Genomic DNA, 20,164 nt, shown 5'->3' on the forward strand with positions numbered 1-20,164 from the left:
GCTTGTCTTTACATTCTCTTGACAGAGTCTTTCGCAGAGCAGAATTTTGTCATTTTAATGAAGTCCAGTTAAATTTTTTTTTATACTGTACTTTGGTATGTTTTGAAAAGTCATCACCAAATACAAACACAAGTTCTTCTAGATTTCTTTTCTAGGAATTTTATGACTTTGCATATTATATTTAGATTTGTGATCCAGCTTGGGTTAATTTTTGTGAAGGGTCTAAGGTCTGCATTGAGATTTATTTTGCTTGCATATGGATGTCCAGATGTTACAGCACCAGCTGTTGAAAAGTCTACCTTGTCTTTATTGTATTGCCTTTGCTCTTTTGTCAAAGATTGGTTAACTATATTCATGTGGATCTATATCTGGTGTTTCTATTCTGTTTCATTAATCTTTTGGTCTATTCTTTTGCCAATAGACCACTGATTAATGTAGCTTTATAGTGAGTCTTCAAGGTCATAGCATCAGTCCTCTTCCCTTGATTTTCTTCTTCAATGTTGTGTTATTCTGTGTCTTTTGCCTTCCCACATAAATTTTAGAATTAGTTTTCCAATCTCCATAAATAACTTACTAGGATTTTGATTAAGATTGTGTTGAATCTATAGATCAAACTGAGAACTAACATCTTGTCAATATTGAGTCTTCCTGTCTATGAACAAGGGATATCCATTTATTTAGTTCATCTTTGATTTTGTTCATCAGAGCTTATGGTTTTCCTCATATAGATCTTGTACATATTTTGTTAAATTTATACCTAAGTGTTTCATTTTTGTGGTCCTAATTTAAACAGCATTGTGTTTTTAATTTAAAATTCCACTTGTGCATTGCTTGTATATAGAAAAGCCATTGAATTTTGCACATGAATCTTGTGTCCTGCAACACTGCTATAGTTGCTCATTAGTTCTAGGAGTTTCTTTGTCCATCCTTTCAGATTTTCTACATAGATGATCATGTTATCTGAGAACAAAGAAAGTTTAATTTCTTCCTTTCCGATAGGTATATCTCTTTTTTCTCATCTTATTGCATTAGCTAGCGGGGAATTTTAGTAAGATGTGAAAAACCAGTGGTGAGTGGAGATATCCTTGCCATCTTAGGTGAAAAACATTGAGTTTCTCACATTCAGTACCATGTTAGCTGCAGGTTTTTTTGCATTTAATTTGTATCAAGCTGAGGATGGTCACCTCTATTCCAAGTTAACTGAGAGTTTTTATCATAAATGTTGTTATTTTGTCAAATGCTTTTTCTTCATTTATTTATATGATCCTGTAATTTTTCTTACTTAGCTTACTGATGTTAGGGCTTACATTAGTTGATTTCTGAATGTTGACCCAGCCTTGCATACCTGATATAAATACCACACAGTAGTGTTGTATAATTCTTTTCACATATTGTTGAATTTGAGTTGCTAATATTTTGTTTAAGATTTTTGCATCTATGTTCATAAGAGATTTTGATCTGTGTTTTTCTTATAACGTCCTTGTCTGGTTTTGATATTAGAGTAAGTTTGGCCTCATAAAATGAGTTTGGAAGTGTTTTGTCTGCTTCTATCTTCTAAAGGAGATTATAGAAATTGGTATAATTTCTTCCATAAATATTTGGTAGAATTCACCAGTGAACCCATCTAGGCCTGATGCATTCTGTTTTGGAAGGTTACCAGTTATAGATTCAATTTTTAAAATACATGGACCTACAAATAGTTTATTTCTTCTTGTGTGAATTTTGGCAGATTTTGTGTCTTTCAAAGCATTTGTCTCATTGACCTAATTATTGAATTTGTGCAGATAGAGATGTTAATAGTGTTCCTTGATTAACCTTGTAATGTCTAAGGGACGTACAATGTTTCCTATTTTATTTCTGATATTAATGTGTATCCTATCTCTTTTATTCATAGTTAGCCTAGCTAGAGGTATATCAATTTTGTTGATCTTTTCAAAGAAGCAGTTTGTGGTTTTACTGATTTTTTCCTACTGACCTTATGTTTTAAATTTTATTTATTTCTACTCTAATTTTTATCGTTTCCTTTCTTGTGTTTACTTTGGATTTAATTTACTCTTATTTTATATTTTCCTAAGGTAGCAGCTTAGATGATTAATTATGGATCTTTCTCCTTTTCTATTATATGCATGAATACCATTTTTTTTCTCTTGACATTGATTTTACCGCATTCCACAAACCTTGATAAGAATTTTTTTCTTTTTTTAATTAAAAAAAATTAAATTTCTCTTCAGGTTTCCTTTTTACCTAGAGTTGTAACATCTTTATTAACAGAAAATATTTTGTCTGTTCAGTGGCTGCTTGCCGATCTTAAATTTATGTAACTGAGAGGTGTCATGGAAGTGATCCTTTAGAGATAGAAAAATATCTCTAACTTAATAACTTTCTAAGAAAAATCAAGCAATCTTTCTATCTCAGACCATGCTAAGCAAATATTTATTCTTATTATATTATCTCACTAATGGAAAATTAAAAAGTGATAAGGACTCTTTAAAATAATAAATTTCTCCTTGTAATTTATTATAACATTTATAGTGTACTTTATCATTCATTAATGTGGCAAATGTTTATTGGTTAGTACTAGGTACACCCAGCAGGGAATGAATAGTCAAAGCCATTTCAAAACTTACTTTGTGGTAGAGTATAATAAATAGTAAGCGAAAAATATATAATAAGTAAATTATAAATCATATTAGAAACTCCTAAGTGCTTTGGGGGATCAAACAAACAGAACAAGATAGGAGAGATCAGAATGTGGTAGGAAAGAGTTGTAACTGAAAATACAATAAAGTACTTTTGAGTAAGCCTTCTTGAAAAGCAAAGACTGGAAGAGAGTGAGGGAACTGGCCACACATCTAGCTAAGGAAGGCAGTAAAGACATGGCACCCAGTAAAAAGGTTCTGTATTTTACAACTTTTTTTTTTTTAGTATTATACTTTAAGTTCTAGGGTACATGTGCATAACGTGCAAGTTTGTTACATATGTATACTTGTGCCATGTTGGTGTGCTGCACCCATCAACTCGTCAGCACCCATCAGTTCATCATTTATATCAGGTATAACTCCCAATGCAATCCCTTTCCCCTCCCTCCTCCCCATGATAGGCCCCAGTGTGTGATGTTCCCCTTCCCGAGTCCAAGTGATCTCATTGTTCAGTTCCCACCTATGAGTGAGAACAGGCGATGTTTGGTTTTCTATTCTTGTGATAGTTTGCTAAGAATGATGGTTTCCAGCTGCATCCATGTCCCTACAAAGGACGCAAACTCATCCTTTTTTATGGCTGCATAGTATTCCATGGTGTATATGTGCCACATTTTCTTAATCCAGTCTGTCACAGATGGACATTTGGGTTGATTCCAAGTCTTTGCTATTGTGAATAGTGCCGCAATAAACATACGTGTGCATGTGTCTTTGTAGTAGAATAATTTATAATCCTTTGGGTATATACCCAGTAGTGGGATGGCTGGGTCATATGGTACATCTAGTTCTAGATCCTTGAGGAATTGCCATACTGTTTTCCATAATGGTTGAACTAGTTTACAATCCCACCAACAGTGTAAAAGTGTTCCTATTTCTCCACATCCTCTCCAACACCTGTTGTTTCCTGATTTTTTAATGATTGCCATTCTAACTGGTGTGAGATGGTATCTCATTGTGGTTTTGATTTGCATTTCTCTGATGGCGAGTGATGATGATCATTTTTTCATGTGTCTGTTGGCTGTATGAATGTCTTATGAGAAATGTCTGTTCATAACAGGGATGCCCTCTCTCACCACTCCTATTCAACATAGTGTTGGAAGTTCTGGCTAGGGCAATCAGGCAAGAGAAAGAAATAAAGGGTATTCAGTTAGGAAAAGAAGAAGTCAAATTGTCCCTGTTTGCAGATGACATGATTGTATATTTGGAAAACCCCATCGTCTCAGCCCAAAATCTCCTTAAGGTGATAAGCAACTTCAGCAAAGTCTCAGGATACAAAATTAATGTGCAAAAATCACAAGCATTCTTACACACCAGTAACAGACAAGCAGAGAGCCAAATCAGGAATGAACTTCCATTCACAATTGCTTCAAAGAGAATAAAATACCTAGGAATCCAACTTACAAGGGATGTAAAGGACCTCTTCAAGGAGAACTACAAACCACTGCTCAGTGAAATAAAAGAGGACACAAACAAATGTATTTTACAACTCTTAAATGCTATCTAAGAAATGTATAAGGCCGGGCGCAGTGGCTCAAGCCCGTAATCCCAGCACTTTGGGAGACCGAGACGGGCGGATTACGAGGTCAGGAGATCCAGACCATCCTGGCTAACACGGTGAAACCCCGTCTCTACTAAAAAATACAAAACACTAGCTGGCGAGGTGGCTGGCGCCTGTAGCCCCAGCTACTCGGGAGGCTGAGGCAGGAGAATGGCATAAACCCGGGAGGCGGAGCTTGCAGTGAGCTGAGATCCGGCCACTGCACTCCAGCCTGGGCTACAGAGTGAAACTCTGTCTCAAAAAAAAAAAAAAAAGAAAAGAAATGTATAAGCTTTCACTCATGCAAAGTAAAAGTGTGGAGCTCTGGACATAGGATTTGAGGATGTCAGTTATCCCCCAAATTTCCAGATCTTTATTTCAGAACTGTACAAAATCATTTTGTACCAAAAATAGTGCTATGTAAAATGGGCACTATTAATATTTATTAAAGGAATGTTAGTTGTTTTGGTTATATTTTAAGCTATGAACACTTGATCCCAGAAAATTAAAAAATTTGATTAATATCTACAGCTTTAATATAATTAATTTACTTGTAAGAAAATTATACTCTCTGTAGGTTCATACATAAGTCAAATTGTCTTCTCTAATATTAGTTTGTCTCTAGATATTAATCTTATAATTTATGAATGTTATCATAACTTAAAAATTATATGTGTTTCAGTGACATATTGTATCACATAATTTTAGTTTCTTCTACCAATATAACATAATAAAATTCTGCTATATTTATTAACAACTCTGGTTGATCAGCTGATGGAAAAATGAACAGCTCTTTGTTAATTAGATTTGATTTCCAGGTAGAATCTATCTCTGATTTGATGCTTAGCCATAGGTCACACTATTAACTGACTGAGAACACTTTGCTATGCTACACAAAACCCTACACGTGACTCCAAAATGTATCATTATTCTCTCATATTTCTGTACTTATACTGGATTTGGAAGAATAAATATTATATTCTATTGATGTGCATGTTGCTAAACATTACATAAATTATGTAATACTACAGCAACTGACAATTTGTTTTATTCATTTATTTTTTTATTTTTATTATTTTCCGGGCGTAGTGGCTCGGGCCTGTAATCCCAGCACTTTGGGATGCTGAGGCAGGTGGATCACGAGGTCAAGAGATCCAGACCATCTTGGCCAACATGGTGAAACTCCATCACTAGTAAAAATACAAAATTTAGCTGGGCATGGTGGCATGCGCCTGTAGTCCCAGCTACTCAGGAGGCTGAGGCAAGAGTATAGCTTGAACCAGGGAAGTAGAGGTTGCAGTGAGCCAAGATCATGCCACTGCACTTCAGCCTGGTGACAGAGTGAGACTCCCTCTCAAAAAAAAACCAAAAAACAAAAAAATAACTGTTTTTGAGATTCTTTTCCCACGATGATACTTAAAGATATATCTTATCCATCTTAACCGCTACAATACATAAAGAAACGGAGCATTTGCTTTCCTTTGTTCTAAATACATTTATCATACTGAAATATATGTTTTTCCCCTAATTTTAAATTTTCTTGACATTGCTATGAAAAACTATTTCAGTGTACTTTTATATATATAATTTTAAGTTCTGGGATACACGTGCAGAACATGCAGGTTTCTTATATAGGTATACACGTGCCATGGTGGTTTGCTGCATCCATCAACCCATCATCTACATTAGGTATTTCTCCTAATGCTATCCCTCCCCATGGCTCCCACCCTGGACAAGCTCTGGTGTGTAATGTTCCCCTCCCTGTGTCCATGTGTCCCCCTTGTTCAACTCCCACTTATGAATGAGAACATGCCGTGTTTGGTTTTCTGTTCCTATGTTAGTTTGATGAGAATTTGGGTTTCCAGTTTCATCCATGTCCCTGCAAAAGACATGAACTCATCCATTTTTTTAAGGCTGTATAGTATTCCATGGTGTATATGTGCCACATTTTCTTTATCCAGTCTATCACTGATGGGCATTTGGGTTGTTTCCAAGTCTTTGCTATTGTGAGTAGTCCTGCAATAATCATACGTGTGCATGTGTCATTATAGTAGAATGATTTATATTCCTTTGTGTATATACCCAGTAATGCGATTGCTGGGTCAAATTGTATTTCTGGTTCTAGATCCTTGAGGAACTCCACACTGTCTTCCACAATAGTTGAACTAATTCACATTCCCACCAACAGTGTAAAAGCGTTCCTGTTTCTCCAAATCCTCTCCAGCCTCTGTTGTTTCCTGACTTTTTTAATGATCACCATTCTAACTGGCGTGAGATGGTATCTCATTGTGATTTTGATTTGCACTCCTCTGTTGACTAGTGATGATGAGCTTTTTTTCATATGTTTGTTGACTGTATAAATGTCTTCTTTTGAGAAGTGTCTGTTCATATCCTTTGCCCACTTCTTGGTGGGATCATTTCTTTTCTTCTTGTAAATTTGTATAAGTTACTTGTAGATTCTGGGTATTAGCCCTTTGTCAGATGGATAGATGCAAAAATTTTCTCCCGTTCTGTTGGTTACCTGTTCACTTGATGATAGTTTCTTTTGCTGTGCAGAGCTCTTTAGTTTATTTGGAACCCATTTGTCTATTTTGGCTTTTGTTGTCATTGCTTTTTGTGTTTTAGTCATGAAGTCTTTGCCCATGCCTATGTCCTGAATGGTATTGCCTAGGTTTTCTTCTAGGGATTTTTATGGTTTTAGATCTTATGTTTAAGTCTTTATTCCATCTTGAGTTAATTTTTGTATAAGGTGTAAGAAGGGGTCTAGTTTCAGTTTTCTACATATGGCTAGCCAGTTTTCCCAACACCATTTATGGAATAGGTGATCCTTTCTCCATTGCTTGTTTTTATCAGGTTTGTCAAAGATCAGGTGGTTGTAGATGTGTGGTATTATTTCTGAGGCCTCTGTTCTGTTCCATTGGTCTATATATCTGCTTTGGTATCAGTACCATGCTGTTTTGGTCACTGTAGCCTTATAGTATAGTTTGAAGTCAGGTAGCATGATGCTTCTAGCTTTGTTCTTTTTGCTTAAGACTGTCTCAGTTATATGGGCTCTTTTTGGCTTTCCTATGAAATTTAAATTAGTTTTTTTCTAATTTTTTGAAGAAAGTCAATGGTAGGTTGATGGTAATAGCACTGAATCTATAAATTACTTTGGGCAGTATGGATATTTTCACGCTATTGATTATTCCTATCCATGAGCATGGAATATTTTTCCATGTATTTGTGTCTTCTCTTATTTCCTTGAGCAGTGGTTTGTAGTTCTCCTTGAAGAGGTCCTTCACATTTTTTGTAAGTTGTATTCTTAGGTATCTTATTCTCTTTGTAGTAATTGTGAATGGGAGTTCACTCTTGATTTGACTATCTGTCTGTTGTTGGTGTATGGTAATGCTTGTGATTTTTGCAGATAGATTTTTTTATCTTGAGACTTTGCTGACGTTGTTTATCAGCTGAAGGAGATTTGGGGCTGAGACAATGAGGTTTTCTGCGTATACAAGCATGTCAACTGTAAACAGAGACAACTTGACTTCCTCTTTCCCTATTTGAATACCCTTTATTTCTTTATCTTGCCTGATTGCTCTGGCCAGAACTTCCAATACTATTTAGTGTACATTATTTTAAGTGTGAAGTTTTCTCCAAGATAAATATAGCTTTATATATGAAGGGTATTCTAGAATGTATATCTAGCAGTACACTTTCTGGGCTTTGTGTACACACATTTACAACATTATTAGGTATTTTTTCAATTGCCCCCTCAAGTTGTTGCCTCACTTTACACTCCAACCACTCATAAAATTACCTGTTTACTCATATCCTCACGAGCACTTGGTGATATTGCTTTAATACGTGTGGCTCAGCTTGATATACTGTTGTTTAATATGTTCTCTCATTAGTACTAAAGTTAAATATTCTCACAGTTATTTGCCTTTTGGATTTATTTCTCTGTAAATCATTTTATATTATTTGCTAATTTTGTGTTGGTTGTCTTTTACTTCTTTGTGAGGTCTCCACTGTATTCTGAATATTAATCCTTTGCTCACTTTGAACATGTTACCCTAATATCGTATGTCTTGAATAGGTTCTGATGATAAATTTGCTGTCATTCTTGTTTATGTTCCTCTCTTATGTGTCTTTTTTGTTCTAGTTGTTTTTTTGTTTGTTTGTTTATTTGTTTTGTTATTTGACAGCAAGCTCATCCTTAAGTTCTAGGTGATTTTAGTTCTCTTTTTATTATCATTTCTTAGCTACTTGTTTAGTTGTTGGAATTTCACAAATAACAGTAAAACTATAGGCCCTTTGTAGCAACCCGGCATTAAAAGACGGCTATTTTCCTTATTTAGATAGTTTTTAGATAGCTTTTGTATTTATATTCACAAGTAGGATTGAGATTCATTATTCTATTCTCCACTTTTTCTTACTTAATTTCTCTATTAAGTCTATTCAAGGTAAATACAGTCCACTACACATTCTTTGTAGTAATGTGAGCTTAGTTTTTGTTTTCTTTTGTCCTGATATCTCGATTGATATTCATATTAATTTACCTATATAAGTATTCATCATGTTCTGGTTTGCCTAATATATCAAGTCCCTTAACTGCCAACTATTTTGAAAAATCAAATCTGAGATATCTATCACATACGAGTGTAGTCCAATTATAGTTTCTAATAATTTCCCATATATAAGTAACACAGGAAATTTTAAGTTTAGTTCTAGCCTACTGCAATAAAGCAAATATCATAATGAGTCACACAAATTTTTTGGTTTCCCAGTACATAAAAAAGTTATGTTTACACTATACTGTAGTGTATTGTGTGCAATAATATGTTTTAAAACGATATGTATTAGTCTGTTTTCATGCTGCTGTTAAAGACATACCTGAGACTGGGAAATTTATAAAGAAAAATTGATTCACAGTTCCATATGGCAGGGAAGGTCTCACAATCATGGGGGAAGGCAAAAAGCACATCTTACATGGCGGTAGACAAGAGAGAATTTGTGCAGAGAATCTTCCCCTTGTAAAACCATCAGATCTAGTGAGACTTATTCACTATCATAAGAACAGCACAGGAAAGACTTGCCCCCATGATTCAATTGCCTCCCACCAGGTCCCTCCCACAAAACATGGAAATTGTGGGAGCTACAATTCAAGATGAGATTTGGGTGAGGACACAGCTAATCCATATCACCATGTATATACCTTGATTAAAAAATACTTTATTGCCGAATAAAAGTGCTCACAATTACCTAAGCCTTCACCAAGTCATGATCTTTTTGCTGGTGAAGGGTCTTGTCTTTATATCGATGGCTGTTGACTTACCAGGCTTGTGGTTGCTGAAGGTTAAGCATGTTTTGCAATTGTTTAAAATAAGTCAATGATAAAGTTTGACACATTAACTGATTATTCCTTTCACGAAAGATTTTTCTGTAGCACACCAAGCTCTTTGAGAGCATTTTCCCCATAGTAAAACTTCCTTCAAAATTGGAGTCAATCTTCTCAAACCTTGCTGCTGCTTTATCAAATTCATGGAATTTAGTTAATAAATCTTTTGTTGTTATTTCAACAATGTTTACAGAATGCAAATCTGGAATAGATTCCATTTCAAGAAAACACTTTCTTTTCTCATCCAAAAGAGGCAAATCCTCATCCATTGACGTTTTATCATGAGACTGCAGCAGTTCAATCACATCTTCAGGATTTACTTCTAATTCTTGTTCTCTTGCTATTTCTACCAAATCTATAGTGAGAAGTTCTGAACCCCTCAAAGTTGCTCATGAGAGTTGGAATCAACTTCTTTCAAAATTCTGTTAATATTGATATTCTGACTTTCCCCCTTGAATCAAAAATGTTCTTAATGGCATATAGAAAGGTGAATCTTTTCTAGAAAATTTTCCGTTGAATAAGACTTTCCCCATATTCATCATAGGAATGACTGTCTATGGCAGCTATAGTCTTATGAAATGTATTTCTAAAAATAATAAGACTTGAAAGTCAAAATTACTTCTTGATCCATGGGCTGCAGAATGGATGTTGCATTAGCAGGCATAAAAACACGTACCTTGGATATCTTCATCCAAGCTCTTGCATGGTGAGGTACATTGTTAATGAGCCATATTACTTTGAAAATAATCTGTTTCTCCAGCAGTAGATCTCAACAGTGAGATTAAACTATTTGGTAAACCATACTGTAAAGAGATGTGTTGTCCTTCAGGCTTTGTTGTTTCATTTGTAGAACATGGGCAGAGTAGATGTACTATAATTCTTAAGGACCTTAGAATTTTCAGAATGGTTAAGGAGAATTGGCTTCAACTTAAAATCAGTAGGTCAAATAGCTCCTTGAACAAGAGAGATAACCTGTCCGCTGAAGTTTTGAAGCAAAGATTCAAAAGATTTGAAGAGGATTGGTTTCTCCTCTCTAGTTATGAAAATTCTAGATGGTATCTTCTTCCAAGGCTGTTTTGTCTACCTTGGTAATCTATTGTTTAGTGTAGCCATCTTCATCAAGGATCTTAGAGAGGTCTTTGTATAACTTGCTGAAGATTCTCCATTAACACTTGCTTCTTCACCTAGCATTTTTGTGATAAGGAGATGGCTTCTTTCCTTAAACTTCATGAACCAAACACTGCTAGCTTCAAACTTTCCTTCTGCAGTTTCCTCACGTCTCTCAACCTTCACAGAACTGACGAGTTACGGCCTTCCTCTGGATTAGGCTTTGTTTTAAGGGAATGTTGTGGCTGGTATGATCTATCCAGACTACTAAAACTTTCTCCATATCAACAATAAGGCTGTTGAGTTTTCTTATCATTCCCGTGTTCACTGGAGTAGCACTTTTCATTTTCTTCAAGACCTTTTCCTTTGCATTCACAATGTGGTTGTTTGGTGAAAGAGGTCTAGCTTTCAGCCTGTCTCAGCTTTCAACATGCCTTCCTCACTAAGCTTAATCATTTCTAGCTTTTAAGTGAGAAAGTTGAGATTCTGCCTTTTACTTGAACACTTAAAGGCCAGTGTGGGGTTATTAATTGGCCTACTTTCAGTAATGTTGTGTCTCAGGGAATGAGGGGATCCAAGGAGAGGGAAAGGGAGAGAGACAGGGGAAAAGATCATAGAAGGAGCAGTCAGAAAACACACGTTTATGGATTAAGTTTGCTATTTTATATGAGAGCTTTTTAGTGGAGCCTCAAAACAAATATAATAGTAACATCAAAGATTACTGATTACAAAACACCACAACAGGTATGATACTAATAAAAAAGTTTGAAATATTGGGACAATTAGAAAAATGTGACCCAGAGAGACATTTTTGTAGTGAGCACAAGCTGTTGAAAAATGGTACCAATAGACTTGTTCAGTTCAAGGTTGCCACAAACTTTTAATTTGTAAAAATTGCAGTATCTGTGAAGTGTAATAAAGCAAGTATACACGTGCATTTATTCTTAGCTTATTTTTTGAAATTTATTATACATTTAATTGTTTTTAATTTATTTCTTCCTTTTAATTTTGGTTGCTTATATGTTTTACTTCCTTCTCTTTTACTGTTTTGAATGTTACACACTCCATTAATTTGTCTTTATGAATAGCATTAAATTTTGAATTTGTGCCTTTGACATTAAAATTTTTAAGTACTATAAACAATTTATAGAACTTCAAGTAAAATTATCATCTTATGACTTTTCAAACAATTATTTTATATAACCTTGTTTTCACATATTAATGTGAATCACTATTTTCACTTTTTCTTATTGTAGTTTTAGGTTTACTAATTTATTTGCTCAACTTTCCTGCTTGCATCTCATTTCTTCCTTTTGAATTCAATTTCATTCTCTCTGAGTCATAGTTTTCAGGGATGCTGTGTGAGTGGTAGCCTCACTAAGTCTTTATTGAATAGAAATGTTTGTTTTACTATATTAATCTTAAATGACAATTGAACTGAGTGCAGGAGTCTAGGTTGACAGTTAATTTATCTGCAGTTTTAGCATTTTGAATTTGTTATTCTTTTGTCTTCTGGACTGTTTTTTTTGTTTGTTTGTTTGTTTGTTTGTTTTGCTGTTGGTGTATTTGCAACCAATTAATTTGTAAGTAGTATGTTCTTTATTAGGACTGTTTTTCATTTTTGTATTCTACATTTCAGTAAAACTGTATAAGATGGTTTTATTTTTTACTTTTTCTGCTATATATTTCCTCTGTTTGTTGACTGCGACAACACTTGCTTTTTATTAACTCCAGAAAATTATCAGCCTCTTTGTCAACATACATAGTTCATCCATTCTTTTACCTACACCATTCTGTTACCTTCCTCTGAGATAGTGTTTGGACCTTGACAATCTATCTTCCACAACTCTTAATTTCTCACTTACTTTTCACTTCTGTATTTCTCTAAACTGCATCCCAGTAAATAACCTCAGATCAGTTTATTAACTGTATTTAATATGTTGCTTAATGACCCACTGAGTTCATAACAATAATATTTTTTATAAATACTTTTTAGACGTTCCATTTTACTTTTGTCCAGATCTGAATTTTTACATTTTTTTCTTCATGGTTTTAATATACAAATTGCTTGAAAAACAATCATTGCTTCTGTATTTCTCTTGTTATAATCACGCTTACTTTTACTCATGGCAGATGATTTTCTAGTATGTGTCTAAATAAGTGGATGAAAATATTTGATAAAACATGATATATAGTGGTCCTGTGTAGCAGAGACGACAACTGGGTAAAAAATTAAGATAAATGTATACTATAAGGGTAACATATAAAAGAACTTACAGAAAAAAAGCTCTAGAGAGATCTAGTAAAATAAATACTGACATAATAGCTGATAATTTTTAGAACTATTCTTCTGGTGATTTAAGACAACATATATAATGAAAATCTCAATCCTAACATATTTGAAATGTAGGCTATGGGTAAGAATCCTCATAGAAAAGTATTCTCTATTCAAAATCTTCTGAAGATGATTTTTTGTTGTTGTTGTTGGGGGGGGTGGTGGCTAGGGAATGTACTTATTTCTCTATTCATGTAGAACTTAATCTTTTTGTGGCTTTAAGAAGGAATGCCATTTTCAGCTCCTCAAATACTTACCTCCCCCATGGCCTGAGATCCCTCTCCTGTTTCATATGGATGCTTTAACAACCCAATTCCCAGGTCAATGAGATGGAATTCAATCCCTTGAGGAAGCCAGAGCATCACGATTTTTGCATTTTCTATAACTGTTTTTGATAAATTTTTATTCGCTCTCAAGAACCCAAAGAGCCCAAATAGTCATTTAAAAGACAGCTTATTTTTTTCTAGTCTTTGAATCTGCATGTAACAAACAGGTTTTCAGATATTTTCACCCACAACAAAAAACCAACCCTGTCTTAATCCATTTGGACTGCTGTAACAAAACTGATAATTTATAAACTATATAATTTATGCTTATAGTTATGGAAGCTGAGAATCCCAAGATCAGGCACTAGCAGATTCTCAGTGTCTGGTGGGGGCCCATTTCTTATAAAATGCCACTGTCTATGTGACCTCACATGGCAGAAGAGCAAGGCAGCTCTCTAGGTGCTCTTTTATAAGGGCAGTTATCTTATTCGTGGGGGTTGGTCACTTATTATCTCGTTAGTTACCCAAGACCCCACCTCTTCATACCAATCCATTGGGGATTAGATCTCAACATATGAATTTTGGAGAGACGCAAACATTCAGACCGTAGCAAGCTTTCAATTTATTTCTTCCCTGCTCCCCTTTTTCCAACTGCAAATCACCATCTTCATAGTGTTCCTGAAAACATTGTTATAAGGGAATCTGATTAAACACATTCATAAGAAGTTATAGGATTACTTGCATTTTAACAGAAGATGCTTATAAGTATAAAAAGAGTTCATTATTTGATATCATCTCCAGTTGAAAACCAGCACCTGGAAAGTATTAGTGAAATACACCTAGCCATGTAACAAATTCTATTTAATCATTTCACAAAAACATAAATTCTATTATCAGCACTACTCTCTTACAATAAGTACAGTAGTACTTCCCTATCTAAAGGAAGTAGTTTCCTGTAGTTTTAGTTACATGCAGTCAATGGCAGTCCAGAAATATTATTAATACATGACAAGTTGCAGAAATAAATAATTTATAATTTTTTAATTGTGCACCGTTCTTAGTAGTGTGATGAAATCTCATGCCATCCTTCTCCTGCACATATGCGTCATCCCTTTGTCTAAAGTATCCATGCCATATATGCCACCTGCATGTTAGTCACTTATTGGCCACCTGGGTTATCAGATTTTACAAAAATAGGACAAATAGGCTTTGGTTTCAGTACTATACATGGTTTCAGGAATCCACTGAGGGTCTTGGAATGTGTCCCTTACAGGTGAGCGGGGAAAAATGTCATCAAAAGTTCATAGTTGAGTCAGAAGAAACATATATTTTATTACCGTGATCTCCACGAAAAGCTATCAGTTAAAAATCTCAAATTTAAAAAACAAAAACAAAAAAAAAACTGTTCCCTCATACAGCAGGTTCCCAATTTAGCTCCCATACCATTTTAAATAACAAAACAAATCCTGTAACTATATATTATAATAAAATATACAAATAAAGTCATTTTAATTTTGGTGTGATTTTTGTTAGTCCTACGGTTTTTACATTAAAATTTATGTAACAGTTGTCAAGAAGTAGTCACATTTGTCTCTGCCTCTTCTTTAGTAAATGCTTGGAATATTGTTTTCTTTTCTAGTATTTTATAGAATGAAGGGTTCATGACATCCTATTAACATAGTAGAGAACTAAAAGTGTAACCAGAAATTAATTTTTACCTTTGACTTTAGATGATCATAAAATAAATAAACTAGATAGCTTTTATACTGCATAAAGTCTTTTCTGAATAGCCCTTCTGAAAAGCAGTTTAAAGATTTTTATGTGATTTAGTAAATAGAGTATTTTGTCTGAAAATGTTTTCATATGCTTATGCAACCACTGTTATAAAATATTTGTTCTGTTGGTAATAAAATTTTGCCCTCACCCCAGGTTTATAGCATAATTTTATTTCCAAAGCAATATTCGGTAATACTTCATTTAACAAGGGTTCTGGGAATAAAATTCATTTAAGGCAAAGTGACTTCTTCGCTTCCTATGAACTGAGGTTATTGAAAGAAAAAGCTTTTGATATGGTTAAAAATTTATGTTTTCTTCCTTTGTATTAATAGGCCCAGAGCAGAAAGAGTGACTGATTTTTTCAAAGAATGATATTTCTCAATAAGGGAAGCAAAAAAGTTAATCATAAAATAATATTAATAGTGTGACAATAATTATAATTATAGCATTGCTTTCCCTTCCACAGTCTTTGCTAAATAAACAACCCAGAATGATATTTTTACATGCTGTATCATGACACATCTCTTGTGGCATCCCATCTTCTTCATTGCCGGTAGTCAAATGCAAGCCCTTCCTACCATTCTCAAAGCCCTAACTTATCTGGCCCCTATCTACCGCTTTGGTTTCATCTCCTACCATTCCCCTCCCCTTGGGTTTCTTATTGTTCCTCGAATGTGCCAAACTTTCTCCCTTCCTTGAAAATCTGTGCATCCTATTCCCTCTCCCAGGATGTTTTTCTCTCAGATATCCTTAATGCTATCAAGTCTTCATTGAAATATCATCTAATTGAAGAGGATGAAATCAATCACCCCAACTTAATTAGTACCCACTTGTCATTCTGTATCACTTTACACTGTTATATTTTTTGTAACATTTATCACCATTGATTTATTTACTAAGTGCTTGCTATGTATGCGATGCTGTTCTAATCACTGAGAAAAGCAGACAAAAGTCCCTGCTCTCGTGAAGCTTACATTTTAATTTAATATCAGATAATATGTTGCCCATCTCCTGCCATAACCCCCACTTGGAAACTAAGTTCCATGCCAGCAGTGACTTTGTCACTGTGGTATCCCCAGAACCTATATCAGTGCCTGGCAAACTGTAGTTCTTAAACATTTATTGAATAAATGAATGGATACAAATAAAAAATGAAAGTCATCCCATACAAAATTTTCAATATAAAATCAATAAAATGCACTATCTCTTTTAAGTGATGCATGTGATGTTGATTACCTCATTTTGCAAATTAACATGAGACTATTTAGAAAGCTTACATGACATGCATTGTCATGTGCCTTGTACATTACATAGATAGGACTTAATCCATTGACTTCTAAATAAAACTTTAGTTTTTTTCCACAGTGAAACATTACTCCCCACAGCCTTACTATCAAGTCTTGATTACCTAATTTAATGGAGAGAGTAGACCAGTAAGGATTTTATGACAACATGAATGCAGCAGGTACGCTTACTCTGTGCTAGCAGAGCCTTCACTGACAATGAAGGCTGAAAATACCATATGTTTCTATTCCTACTGCACCTCCAACTTGGAGTAGACAATATAAAAAGAGAGAAAAATCTACTTGAAGTTTCTGAAGTAAAACTATTTATCTTAATAAAAAGAGAAAGGTCCACAAGAAAGACTGTCTTTATCACACCCTTTGTCCTTGTCACCCACCTCTCAATGTGTTTCTTTGTCCCCTGCTTTCTTCTTCCTGTTTCTGAATATGTTTAGAATGTGATGGTTGGAGCTGTTGTAGCTGTATTACAACCAGGAAGAAAGACTTCGTTGATGTACTAAGATTGAAAAATAAAAAGATAAGAGGAATATGGGCCCCAAATTATCATCTTGATCTCTGTGCTATGTCTGGGATTACCCACCTCTTTGATTCTTGTTATATAGATAAAAATAAACCTGTGTTGTCTAAGTCAATACTGGTCACTTCTTCTCTTGCTTTGTATCTACAAATGATCTAACGGATAGATTGAAAAGAAGAAAAAGAACAAGTGCTAAATTAGCCAATTTATGATATTATAGCCTCTTTCATTTCAAATTATTAAATAATTAATCTCTCTTTTTCTGATCCCTCTCTGTTATCCTCCCCAAGATGATTTACAGAGATATGGAAAAGATTCATATACTCTTAAGGTCTCAGAAAAGGATACAGTCCCATTAGTCACAGCCTTCTGACTTCTTTTTGGCCTCTGCTTCCAAGTGGCTAGCTAGGATTAGTTTCTACTGAGAGAACAACTGCTCCTTCTGACCTTGGTGACATTGACATGAATTCTTCCTACTAACTGTTCACCTCTTTGATATTTGGAAATGGTTTACTCTTCACTAGATCAGCTCCAGGAGTCCCTGTATATTGGCTTAGGCTCATTTCATCGATAGTAGTGCTTCAGATCCCCTGAGATTTGGCTGTGACTTCTACTCACACTCTATCATGAATAAGTCCCCTGTACTGTTGATCACAGAATCACATCTTGCTACACAGCACACAAAGGAACTAAGATACTTTATGTGTCTCACTGGAGCCACTGGAGTTCAGGGTAGTCTCAGAGAAGTTAAATGAAGGCATTCAGCCTGGATAATCACACCACAGCACAGAATTTTATTCAAATGCACTTGTCCTAGTTTGTCATAGTTCACTCAGTTGCCAAAGTCCAAAACAGATAGTTGGAGAATTAAAAGTGCCTTCTTTCTTTGACCTTTCCCTCTAACTGTGTTATATACTCCTTCTTTCAGTAAGATCAGTCTTACACAGTAGAGGAGATTACTGCAAAACTTGTCACCCTTCCTTCACATCTGTTCATTTAAAAATGTATGAGGGACTAAAGGGGCAGATTTTCTGCTTAATCTTTTTTCACCTAGACTTCCTTAACACATATCTTTCATACTTCTACTCCCTCTCTAGTGTTGTGATGAAAGAATGGAACTGAGGAGTAATTTATGGGGTGGGGGTAGTAAAAAGTTTAGCAATTTAACATTTTAAGACATTATTTTCTTTACTCAAACAATTGAAATTGATAAATGCTAACCTAATCAGAAAGATGATGTATTGAAAAGACAGTGGATAGCTCAAACATCTAAATGGAATGTGTATTAGTTTGTTCCCAAACTGCTATAAAGAACTACCCGAGACTGTAATTTATAAAGAAAAGAGGTTTAGTTGACTCACAGTTCTACAGGCTCTACAGGAAGCAAGGCTGGGAGGCCTCAGGAAACTTAAAATCATGGCAGAAGGTGAAGGGTAAGTAAATATGTTTTACCATGGCAGATCAAGAGAGAGACAGAGTGAAGGGGGGTGTGCCACACACTTTTAAACCATCAGATCTCATGACAACTCACTATCACAAGAACTGCAAGGGAGAAATCCACCACCAGGATGCAATCACCTCCCACCAGGCCCCTCCTTTAATTTGATATGAGATTTGTGCAGAGACACAAATTCAAACCATATTATTCTGCCTCTGGCCCCTCCCAAATTTCATGTTCTCTCACATTACAAAATACAATTATCTCTTCTCAACAGTCCCCCAATCCTAATTCATTTCAGCATTAATTTAAAAGTTTACAATTCAATGTCTCATCTGAGACAAGGTTAGTCCCTTCTGCCTATGAGCCTGTAAAATCAAAAACAAGTTAGTTACTTCCAAGATATAATGGGAGTACAGGCATTGGGTAAATGCTCCCATTTGAAATGGGAGAAATGGACCAAAACAAAGGGGTACAAGCCCCATACAAGTCCAAACCCCAGCAGGGCAGTCATTAAATCTTAAAGCTAAAAAAAAAAAAAAAAACTCCTTTGACTCCATATCTCACATCCAGAGCACACTCATGCAAAGGGTGGGAAAGGGTGGGCTCCCAAGGCGTTGGAAACTCCACCACTGTGGGTCTGCAGGGTACAGCACCTGCAGCTTTTCATGGGCTGGCATTGAGTGCCTGCTGCTTTTCTAGGCACATGGTTTAAGCTGTTGGTGGATCTACCATTCTGGGATCACGAGGATAATGGCTCTCTTCTCACAACATCACTAGGCAGTGCCCCAGAACTCCCTTGCAGTTCTTGTGATAGTGAGTTATCATGAGATCTGATGGTTTAAAAGTGTGTGGCACATCCCCCTTCACTCTGTCTCTCTCTTGCTCTGCCATGGTAAGACATATTTACCAGAGACATGTTTACCACTGTGAAGCCAGTGGAGAAGGGAAATGCAGGTTTAGAATTTAACATTCTAAGACATTATTTTCTTAAACAACTGAAATTTGTAAAAACTAATCTAATCAGAAAGGGGATGTATTGAAAAGATCAAAAATCTAAATGGAGCGTGTATTAGTTTTTTCCCACACTGCTAAAAAGAACTACCTGAGACTGGAAAAGAGGTTTAATTGACTCACAATTCCACAATTCTCTTCTCCATTGGCCTCATAGAGGTTCTCCATGAGGGCTCTGCTCCTGCAGCAGACTTCTGCATGGACATCCAGGCCTTTCCATACATCCTCTGAAATCTACATGGAGGTTGCCAAACCTTAACTCTTGCCTTCTGCACACATGCAGGCCCAACACCACATGGAAGCTACCAAGGCTTGGGGCTTGCACCCTCTGAAGCAATGGCCTGAGCTGTGCCTTGTCCCCTTTTAGCTATGGCTAAAGCTGGAACAGCTGGGATACATGGTGCTATGTCCTGAGACTGCAAAGAGCAGCAGGTCCCTGAGCTCTGCCCAGAAAGCCATTTTTCTCTCCTAGGTCTCTAGGCCTGTGATTGGGGGGGGCTGCCACAAAGGTCTCTGAAACACCCTGGAGACATTTTGCCAATTGTCTTTGCTATTAACATTCAGCTCCTCTTTATTTATGCAAATTTCTCCAGCCTTGAATGCCTTTCAGAAAATGGGATTTTCTTTTCTACTGCATGGTCAGGCTGCCAATTTTCCAAACTTTTATGTTCTGATTCCCTTTTAAATATATGTTTTAATTTTGGACCATCTCTTTGTGAACACGTAAGACTGAACACTTTCAGAATAAGCTAGGTCACATCCTGAGTGCTTAGTTGCTTAGAAATTTCTTCTCC

This window comes from Piliocolobus tephrosceles, chromosome 6, assembly GCF_002776525.5.
Source record: "Piliocolobus tephrosceles isolate RC106 chromosome 6, ASM277652v3, whole genome shotgun sequence".
Lineage (NCBI taxonomy): Eukaryota > Metazoa > Chordata > Mammalia > Primates > Cercopithecidae > Piliocolobus > Piliocolobus tephrosceles.